The sequence below is a fragment of the Pteropus alecto genome, unplaced genomic scaffold (genome assembly GCF_000325575.1).
Source record: "Pteropus alecto unplaced genomic scaffold, ASM32557v1 scaffold146, whole genome shotgun sequence".
NCBI classification, from domain to species: domain Eukaryota; kingdom Metazoa; phylum Chordata; class Mammalia; order Chiroptera; family Pteropodidae; genus Pteropus; species Pteropus alecto.
The window spans coordinates 29687671-29697735 of NW_006442107.1; the positions used below are offsets into that span (position 1 = coordinate 29687671).

Below are 10065 nucleotides of genomic sequence, written 5' to 3' on the forward strand. Positions count from 1 at the left end.
AAAAATAAAAAAATTCCAGGTAACATGGTTAAACAAAGAAAGTGCTAAACCAATTCGGAAAAATAATAGGTTAACTGTCATCAGGTTAATGTGATCAAGAGAACAAAAGCTATATTACTTGTGCTTACAATAATAATAATATTACTATTATTTTTGTTATTAAAAATACTTTAGTATTTTTTATATAACAGACCCTGTGCAAAGTAATATTTTCATTTCCTTGTATCAAAATTGTTTTGATAGCACTGATCTGTGAAAACTATCATGAAATTTATGCTGTTATCGAGTTTAAAAAACAAAAAAATTTTAATCTATGATGATGCTTTAGGATTGTAGATTTGAAAGTTGAAGCAGCTGTAACTATATCATAAAGATGAATAAACTGTCATCCAGGGAAATTAAATGGCGATGAACCCACAATCTGGAAAATTACATGTCTGCTTCTTTTTCCTGAAACACACTTAGTTATCTCCTAACTGTATTGTAGGAAGAGCAAAGCTACACTGACGATAAAACACTATGTGAAATAATCTGAAAAATTAGGGTATATTCATATATTAAAAGTATGAGACATAAAACAACATGCTTAATAAAAAAATTAACAACTGGGTCACATGTACATTTAAGCACCATTACTCATTGTTGCATTACTTAATTCATTTTAATCTTTAATATATTTTTCAAAGAAAGCAAATAGATAAGAACAATGCAAATTGCTCATCCTTTAGAAAAAAATGTAGATGATATTGTAACATATTTTCCAGGCTTAATATATTTTGTGAGAGAAAAATACTTAAGCCATCCAACCTCTTAAAAATAAGATCTATACATTTTTAGCTTCTGTTATTCCAATATCTAACCAAAATGAGAAAAGGTAAAAAAAGAACCGAGGTCAAGAGAGAAAAGAATCGATGTACAAATGTTGGTCTCAGGTCAGTGTGGGATGCTGTGCAAGGTGTAGAAGCTTCCTGGCTGCCCATCTTAACTTTCTATAGCCAGAGTAATGTTTCTATATCTAACCTCCTTGTATTACTCTTTTGCATAAAATCCTTCCAAAAGGTTCCCCTTTGCTTTTTTGACAAATTCCAAAATTTTGTAAGCTTTCAAGTTGGTACACTTGTTCAAGCATTTTCTACATACCAGGCATTTTATATGAAAACACAGAAGCTGTAACAGACATGGAGTGTGTACATCTTGCTCTGCCCTCCATCCTAGCACCCAGACCCTTGTGTCTTAGTCCAGAGTGAAAGAGTCACTTCACTGCAATCACAGTGAATCACAATGTCCACCCAGTGACATTGTTGTATGGTGGTGCCACCAAGGCAAGGAGATAAATGTTGGACAACATAGGGTCACAGGGATAACACAGCAGACTGAGCAGTGATCCAGACCTGCTCCCAATCTAGACCTTCGAAAAGCTGAGGAACACATCACTGTTGGCAGTCTGGATGATTCTCTGTTAGGTTCAGGCCATAATGGGTTTATTGGCATCAATTGATGCCTTTGGGATCTTTGATGTTAAATGTCACTATGGTAGCCAGAATAAGAGCAAGTAAAAATGGTGGGGTGCAGGCAGCACAGAAAAGGTTTGGATTTGCAAGCAGGAGAGAGATCCCCAGGGATTCGCAAGGCCAGTTAGGAGAAATCTGAGTATGGCGAAGAACCACCATTGCTGTAGGTGGTGAGAGAGTCAAAGAAATACAGTTGTATTACAGTGCTTACGCTGTCTGGCCTGGGAAACACGGGTTATTCTTGTATCCACTATAAATTAAAGTGCTCTTTTTGAAAAGTAGATCAGATCTGTCCATTTGAAAAAAAAAAATGAAGTACAGTTTTACTTAATTATCTTGGTAATTAAGTGATCAATGTAGATCCTTGCAAGATCAAGAAATCTAAATGAATTTGTTGAAGATATTTTAGTGCAGACAGAGATAAATGTCTGTCATACTCATTATTTTTCCAACATGAATGATACGGATATAGAGGAAGTAGTCCAACAAAATAATAATTTCTATTCCATTTGAAAAGCAGAAACATTTGCAGTAGGATTATGAGGTCTATCTTCCTAATTGCATTTTGCTTTGGTTACTATTAAACAAAAAACTTGAAATGTAGCAAAGGGAAAATTACATTTAAATATACTCATTACTTATTTTTTTAGTGATTAAAAAATAAATAAACGTCCTCAGGCCAAAAAGCTTGAAACATAAAGATTGAAAGTAAAAGTTCATTTGTTAACTATAAATTTTCATACTGAATTAAACTTTAATAAAACATACATCATATGACAAAAAAAATGGGTACACTTGTTTGAGGATTTATTATGTGCCAGATACTTTATAAGTATTATTTCCAATTCTTACAACTCTTCTAGGTAAATATTACTAAACTAGTTTTGCAAAAGTGGAAACTAAGACTCAAAAAACATAAGTGATTTGTCCCCAGACATTCAGCTAGAACCTACCGGTACTGGGGTGCAGCTAGGTAAGTATGAGCTTGTCTCCTATTTGACAAATTCTTATTTCAAAGTCTGTTTCTGAGGAAATCCAAAATAATATTGATTATGAATATGGGTGATATGTGTGTATGTGGGTAGGGGACAGCAGCTTAGCTCCTAGGAGTATGGAAGGTGGGTGAAGGTAGAGAGAACATTCTACAAAAATGACATCATTTAAACAATTTTTAAGGATCCATGTTGAAAGTCATTGTTAAAACTGTGATGACAGGATGTTTGAGGAAATGGCATAAAAGTACAACACTGAGAAGCAGAGGAAAAATAGGCAAAGGGTGGTACCCTTTATGTGTTCCCACCCCAGCATCCACCCATGTATGTTTCCTGTTCTGCCCCAAAAGATACCACCCTTAGTCTCCCTAAACAGTGGGATGTGTGTATTGAACATAACAGCTAGGCTTTCTTGCTCATTTTATATCATATCTCCATGTTTATTCTGCTCTTAGGGCTTGCAACGTATATATGTTTAAATATTCTCATTTCGTATAGATACTTTATTATTCACAATGCAAACTAAAAAGGGCATCCAACATTCAAAGAAACAACTATTTTAGGTGGAATACAAATGTATTTTAATCTGTTTTAGATCAGACCTCTAGCTTATCCAAATAATCTTTGCCCCACATGGACTCCTGGTTTGATGATATTTTAGCTCTACAAAATTTTGTGGCTGTTGAAGGAAAAAAATTAATTACTTAAAGGTGATTCTGAGTCTCTGATGAAATGTTTGATTGTATTTGAATTAGTTCTGGAAAATCTTCCATGCTGTACTTTTATATTAAAGGGGTTACAGAGAAGGAGAGATTTTTATGGTATAATGTTGATTTTTTAAAACTATCAGACCAGTAATTAAAATATTGTGTGTCTCCCTTTATAATATCATTTAGTTTTTTTCACCCTCTATGTGATGTAGAAAATACTATTATTTCCACTTGTCCATGAAGAAGCTGTGGCTGAGAGTGACTAAGTAAGTTGCCAGATGACCTGGGTTTGGAACAGTGTCCTGATAGAAATTACATATGTGTGGCCAAATGTTTTCACACAGTAGATGACCAACATCTTTTCCAGTCTGAAACATATTTATGTAAACTGTGTAAACACCATGTGTCAAAATCTATAAAACATAGGTATGTCAGCTCTTGATCACTTACATCCATCCAATTTCTCAGAAGAGGTTTGAGTATGTAATTCTGGCATTATAATAAAGTGTCTAATTCCTAACTATTTAAAACCTCAGTACCTGATCAGGCCCTATTGTTTTTGTTTGTTTGTTTGTTTGTTTGTTTTTCCTACTTATTCATTCTTTGTGTGCAATGGGCTATTATGACTATTTGACGAGGATGGGTTTGTCCTCTCAAGTTTGAAGGCTTGTATATTTAAGACTGTTTGGAAGCATTTCTGTTCTTGGAATATGGAAGCTGGCAAGCTTTTTATAATAATTTGTTTCTCCACCTGTTCTCAAACAAATCACATACACATGAGGGATAGCTTCATCTTTTCATTCCTCTAAATCAGAAACATTTGAACAACTATCCACGCTAATTAACACATGCACGATTATATTTTGTAAATCAAGGAGCCATGATAGGAATGAGATGAAAAGTTTCCTAAAAGAAATTCTGATCAGACAAACTTATAAGCCCAAACTGCTAATTCTCTCACATATTTCTGAATGCATTTAGCACTTAATGGGCATCTTGCCCAGCATATCTCATTTTTCTTTCAGCCCAATCACTATCAGCTTGGCTCTCCACAGCTAGTCTGCTTTTGAAAGCTCTGTCCAACTCAAATGACTGTAAGCTCATTTCTACAATGAAGATTCTTAATAATTATACAGATTCTTCCAGCTGCCAAAGCTTAAATTATTCATGTAATTAGACCAAAGTGAGGTAGAGGATGGTTTGTGAAGTTTCCAGATAATTGCCTCTTTTCCACTTTGCCTATAAAGACACAATCAAGGGCTGGCTACTTTCTCATATTGACATGACTTGGGTTTGGAACATCCTTCTCCTTCTGTCATCACTCTTGTCAGGCATCTTTATGCAATCATTCTTATTGAGCTCCCACTCTGAGAACCAGTTATTGGTGACTACGAAGAGGAATAAGTTCTTAACCAATAGGAACACAGTGAAGAATAAAGGCATGGTACATGCCATGTGAGAGGAAAAAGCAAAGAGCTGCAGAAGGAAAGATGAGGGAGAGACACTTCTGCAATGATCAGGAAAAACTTCATAAGGTGGGCCTTGAAAAACCAGTAGAATTTCAAGATGAAGATAGGATGAGGAGGTGCATTTCAGGTGAAGGAAATGATGTGCAAAGGACATAGAAATAAAATTTTGTTATGGCTTGGAAATGGTGACAAGTGTACTGGCCCTGTTGGCGCCAGTAAGAGACAATACTGAACACGTAGATATAGGAGAGCAAACATAGGGTTTTGAATACAAATCCAAGGGATTTAGACCTTCTCCTTTAGGAAATGAGAGAGACTTGAGGTTTGCAGCCAGGGAATGATGTAATCAAAGCTATACCGTAAAAGGACTGATCTAGAAGCAGAAGCAAGGGGAGGTAGGATTAGAGTGGGCTATGATGGTTACCACATGGTCTGAGCAGGAGGTAACAAGAACCTGGGGTAGGATTGGTGACAATGTGATAGAAAGGAGGTGACGATGGGAGTCACCGCAACATGATCACTGACATTTCTGTGGAGGAGCAATGTGAGAAGAAGACGGTGTGAAAAATGAAGACCAAGGTTTCTGCCTGCTGACTCAGGATGCCTTGTACTGGGGTAAAAGAGGAAAGTAGGGAATTGATGAAGGACAATTTTAGACATTTTCAATCTGAGGCGACTGTGGAACAGTTGAGTAAAAATTTCTACTCGGCAGTTGAAAATGTGAGACTAGATTTCTAATGGAGGCTGAAGATAAAGATGGGCTAATAATTCATTCAGCCAATCCATGCTCGTGATTCTAGAAAACCAGAAGCTTATTGTTGCCAGGGCAGCTAGGTGTTTCACATGTTATTGACTCTTCATCAGGAAGCATTCTCATCCTCATTGTCCTGATAGGGATGCCGTGCCTCAGAGACATTAAATAATGTGCTGGGATCAGCAGTGAGGTGGCTGAGTTCTGATTCATGTCCTTGTTTTCTCACCATACTAAGAAAGAATAGCTCTCGCTCTCATTTTATTTCAGAGTTCCCGATGTAAGTACTACCATGACTTCCTTTGACCATCAATATCTTCCCTCCAGTTCTGATCTCCGTTTATTCTACTTATCTGAAATCTCTTCTATTCGGTCCCAATTATATTCAGTGTCATTCCCTATCTCATCACAGCTTTTTACCTAGTTGCTCACTTTTTGATTATAGAGGATTCTCAGATAGTGTACTTTTGGCTCCCATGCCTTAAATTCTGACCACAGTCCCATCTATCAAAGCTAATATGATCCTTCACTCAGCTTTGAGCTTTGTGACTCTCACTTTAGAACACACACTGGACATCTATCAGATCTTTTTTTACAGGACGTGTCATCATGACACTAAATACTCCCAAACAAAAATAAAAGCCACACATGTAATCAACTAGCATTAAAACAAAATTATTTTCTTCTCCAAAATTTGGTGGCTACTTTGGTTTCTATATTGCAGTTTCATTGACTCCCTAGCAGAATGACAAATCAAAAACTTTCTAACAGCTATTTATATTTCTCCATCTTTACTGTGAAGAGTATGGTTCAAAAAATAGTTCTACCCTTTATCAGCTCTTCATTGAAAGTCATATTTTCTAAACAATTATGTGTCTTGTTATTCTTGGTTAGCTAGTTCTGAATCAGAAAATTCTATGCTCCATGTGCTAGGTCTCACACTTTTCTTCCTAGTACCTCTGGTAACTCTCAAGTCACAAATGAATCCTCTCAGTGTGGCAGGTGAAAATTATTATTCCCCTTCCAGATGAGGAAGTGGCTGCCCAGAGTGGGCTGTGACTCATCTGGCTCCCTGGATCTGTTTAATGAACTATTCACAGCCAGCTGCCCAGACTTAAGATTTTGCTTAATCACCCTTCCTTCAAATCCAAAACGGAGGACTCATCTTCAGTGAAGTCCTCCTGGCTGCTGCCACTCAAAGGGTGGGATCACTTCACTGAGATCCCTTAAGTTTCGCACATGTCTTTACATTAGCACCAAAATCATGTTTCCTTTTTGGCCCACCAACTAGAATGTATGAGACAGAAGCCATGTCCTGTTCATCCTTGGGCTCTTAATATTTAAATAATGAATTTATCTAAAATGGATAGAATAGTTGTGAAATAATGAGATCTCTGTTCCTAGAGGTATTCAATCAGAGACTTATAGAGGGACTATAACCATGCAATTATCATTCTGCTATTTCAAAATTTACTAGTATTTTAGGTGCATTCTTATTTAAAGTGATTTCACCAATCCCAAATAGGTTAAAAAATATAGAACTAAACAATGCACATTAGTCCCTAAAATGACTATTATAATTGACTTAATATTCTGATTTTAATAATGATTGATCCTAGAAATTATTAAAATCTTTTCAGGCCAATGTTTTAAATTATAAGTACCAGTCTATAAATGTTTGTTCAACATCTACTATATATCAGGCCCTGGGCCCTCAATAACTTACATTCTAGAAAGGAGGATATCTCCACTGGGAGATTGAGAAGGCATAACTTTGTTAGAAAATTTTGGTTTTATACTTCTGCTGCTCAGAATAGAGAATGTTTTCCTGAGGTCACTACAGAGTCTAAGAAGCCTACTTTAGAGTCCTCTTTGGAAAGTAATGTTACAAGAGAGGATCTTTAACCTCTTGGTGACACAATCTGAATGGGAATTGATCCAGCTGGGAAATGCCTATGACAGATAAGAGTAGGGGAAGAAGGCCTGACTTGTCATTTCAAAACCAATCTGAACGTGACTCCTTCCCTGCTGTAAATTATGTGTAGAGCTATGTGCACCCTCACCCCCACCTTCACCCCCACACGCAGCACAGTTACAGCTTGGGAGGGGCAAACCTTACAGAGCCCTTCAGAAACTGTCATTAGGAGAGATGCAATATAGTGGCCCCCACCCAGACCCTGCTCTACCAGATTAGAGTCTGTTTCTAATCAAATGGAATTTAGATTTAAACCTGAATTAGGTTTGGGATTTATAGTCGAATCTACTTTCTTTCATTTCGTGGATTCCATCCCTCTTTCGGTCCAGTCTTAATCCAGTGCACTTCGGAGGGAATTACACGGGAGTTTTCGATGAGTGAGGGGTGGAGGGGGCCCTAAAGCCCCGTTTCCTCGGAGGGCGGCGCCAAGGGCGAGTAGCTAGCTACACAGTCTAAGAAGCCTACATTAAAGTCCTCTTTGAAAACTAATGTTACGAGAGAGGATCTTTAACCCCCGGCCTGGGTTAGCCTAGCCTTGATCGGGGATCTTTGGCGGTCGCCGTAGGCCTACAGGGACTGCGCTAGCCGCCGGATCCTGGAGTTTCCTCTTTGCCTCTTCTTTTGGACGCCGCCCCTCGCACCGCAGAGTCTTTCGCCGCCAGCACTCAGGCTTTGCTATGCCAGAGGCTTCACTTTTGCATAATGAAAAACAAAAGCCGCGCTGGGCTGGGCAGGGGGGCGGCCGAACGCTCTGCGTGGCTGCTGCTTCTGAATCAGCAGCGGCCACCAGGCTGTCACAACGCGGTGTCGACCCCTACTTCAACTTGCAACGCAATTCGGGTGTCTGCGAGCCTGTGGAAGCCCCAACGCGCCCTCCGACGCTGGCCCTGAGCGCTTCGGCTCCCGCAGCTCCCGGGCGCCCTCCTGCAGCAGGTCCCCAATCACCCCACCTCCCGCGCGGTGCGCCCCCAGCAGGCTGGCTCACCCGCGCGCCCATAGCTCCCCCGCGAGAGCAAGACGCGCCAAAGGGAGTTTGAATGCTCAGCGGCCCTAACTTCGGCTTCCCGAGTGACACCGCGCCTTTCCTGGAACGCAGACCCGCCGCCGCCAGCTTCCACCAGAGTTCCTTATAGTTGAGCTGTGGAAAGATGAAATACCCCCCGAGGGGCGGCGCTCCATTGCATTTTGAAAAACCGCCTCCTTCGTCTCTGGAGCGCCTTTATCCCCTACCCGCATCCTCTAGCCAGATCATTTTCACCCTGGGACGAGCTAGGTGGAGGCCTGTAGCTGGAGCAGGATGAGAGGAACCTTCAGAGCTGAGTTGCTGGGATGCAGTTGCGTGCCTCTCATGGTGAGGGCGGGGAGTGGGGGGAGGGCTGCGGGTCGGCCCGGCACGAGAAGATCGCGCGCGCACGATTACACACACACACACACACACACACACACACACTCTGCCACCAGCATCCCCACGCCCCAAGCCGGACGCGGAGGTCAGAGACAGTTCACTTTAAGAATGGCGCTGAAACGCCCAGATAGAGGCCGAGGCTTTCGCCTCTTCTCCAAGGCTCGCACCATCCTAGGAAGCCCCCCTCATTCCCAGATCGAGCAAGGTCTGGCTTTTGGGATAGCACTTGCTGGACAAGGGGTTCACGCAGCAGCGGGGCAGGGACGGACAGTCTGGCTGCGCTCACCTTCGGCCTCAGAGCAGGGAATTGGCCAGCCCTACTCGCCTCCAGCACACAACTAGGCGGCGGGGGCCGGGAGCTGGACCCCAGGGCGCTCCAGCTTTGGCGAAGGCAGGGAGGGGAGTGACAGCAGCCACCACTTCACGCGTTGGCGAAGGCACGGAATCTCGGAATAGGCTGAGCAACGGGCGCTGGGGGTGGGGACGAGAGGGGCGGAGGATGAGTTGCGGGAGCCCAGAGGAATGACGTCCTCCAGCGCCTAGGGATCGCAGGGACTGAAGATTCGTGCTCTCGCCCAGCCCTGCGCGCTCACTCGGGGGGTTCGCATAGGCGCCGCGCCCCACTCCTTCCGCGACTCCGGAACGGCGCACACGGGGGCGATCCCCGCCAGCTTAAACCAGGATACAAGCCCTCCAGCCATCTCAAAGCACCTCTCTGATGGTCCTTCGCCTCAGGGTGCCCGCCTAGGAGTCCCAGCGGATTCCATGCAGGTCCGGGTAGGCAGCCCCCGACCCGGCCAGCCTCGCCCCTTCCTCGCTTTCTCCCTCACCGACCTCGAGCCAAGGGCAGGCGCCGGTGTCCCAGCCCCTGCCCACCCGGTGAACTGCCGTCCTCGCCTGCGCTGGGCTGCGAAGAAGGAAGGCTCACTGGAAAGGAAAGGCGCTCACCTGAGTCACTGGAAGCCTCCCTCTCCTGTCCCTTCCGAAGACTCTTCACAGCTCCCAGGCTCAACCTTCCCCAAAGAAAAAAAGTAGCGCAAGGGCAGCAGAGAGGTAGGGCTGCTCACAGGTCCCTGCGCAGTGGCTTTTCCCTTCGGATTCTCCCGGGTCCAGTCTCAGACTTGGCGGCTGGAAAGGGCTCCTTGAGGGTGGAAGGAGCCGCCAGACCCGGGATCCTCCCGCAGCGGTGGCCGCGGCACCTCCAAGTTGCCACCTGCAGCGCGCGGCGGGCGCCTGTGACAGCCCGCGCCGC

The 10065-nt window shown here is 42.8% G+C and overlaps 1 protein-coding gene across 1 annotated transcript in view; it reads right to left on the reverse strand.

The window, feature by feature from the left end:
- Nucleotides 1-9869, reverse strand: part of EPB41L3 (erythrocyte membrane protein band 4.1 like 3) — a 217473-nt gene extending 207604 nt beyond the window's left edge. Inside the window, exon 1 of the mRNA XM_015595790.2 lies at nt 9762-9869. The gene's annotated coding sequence lies outside the window, so the exon portion shown is untranslated. The remainder of the gene's footprint in view (nt 1-9761) is intronic.
- Nucleotides 9870-10065: the final 196 nt, after the last annotated feature.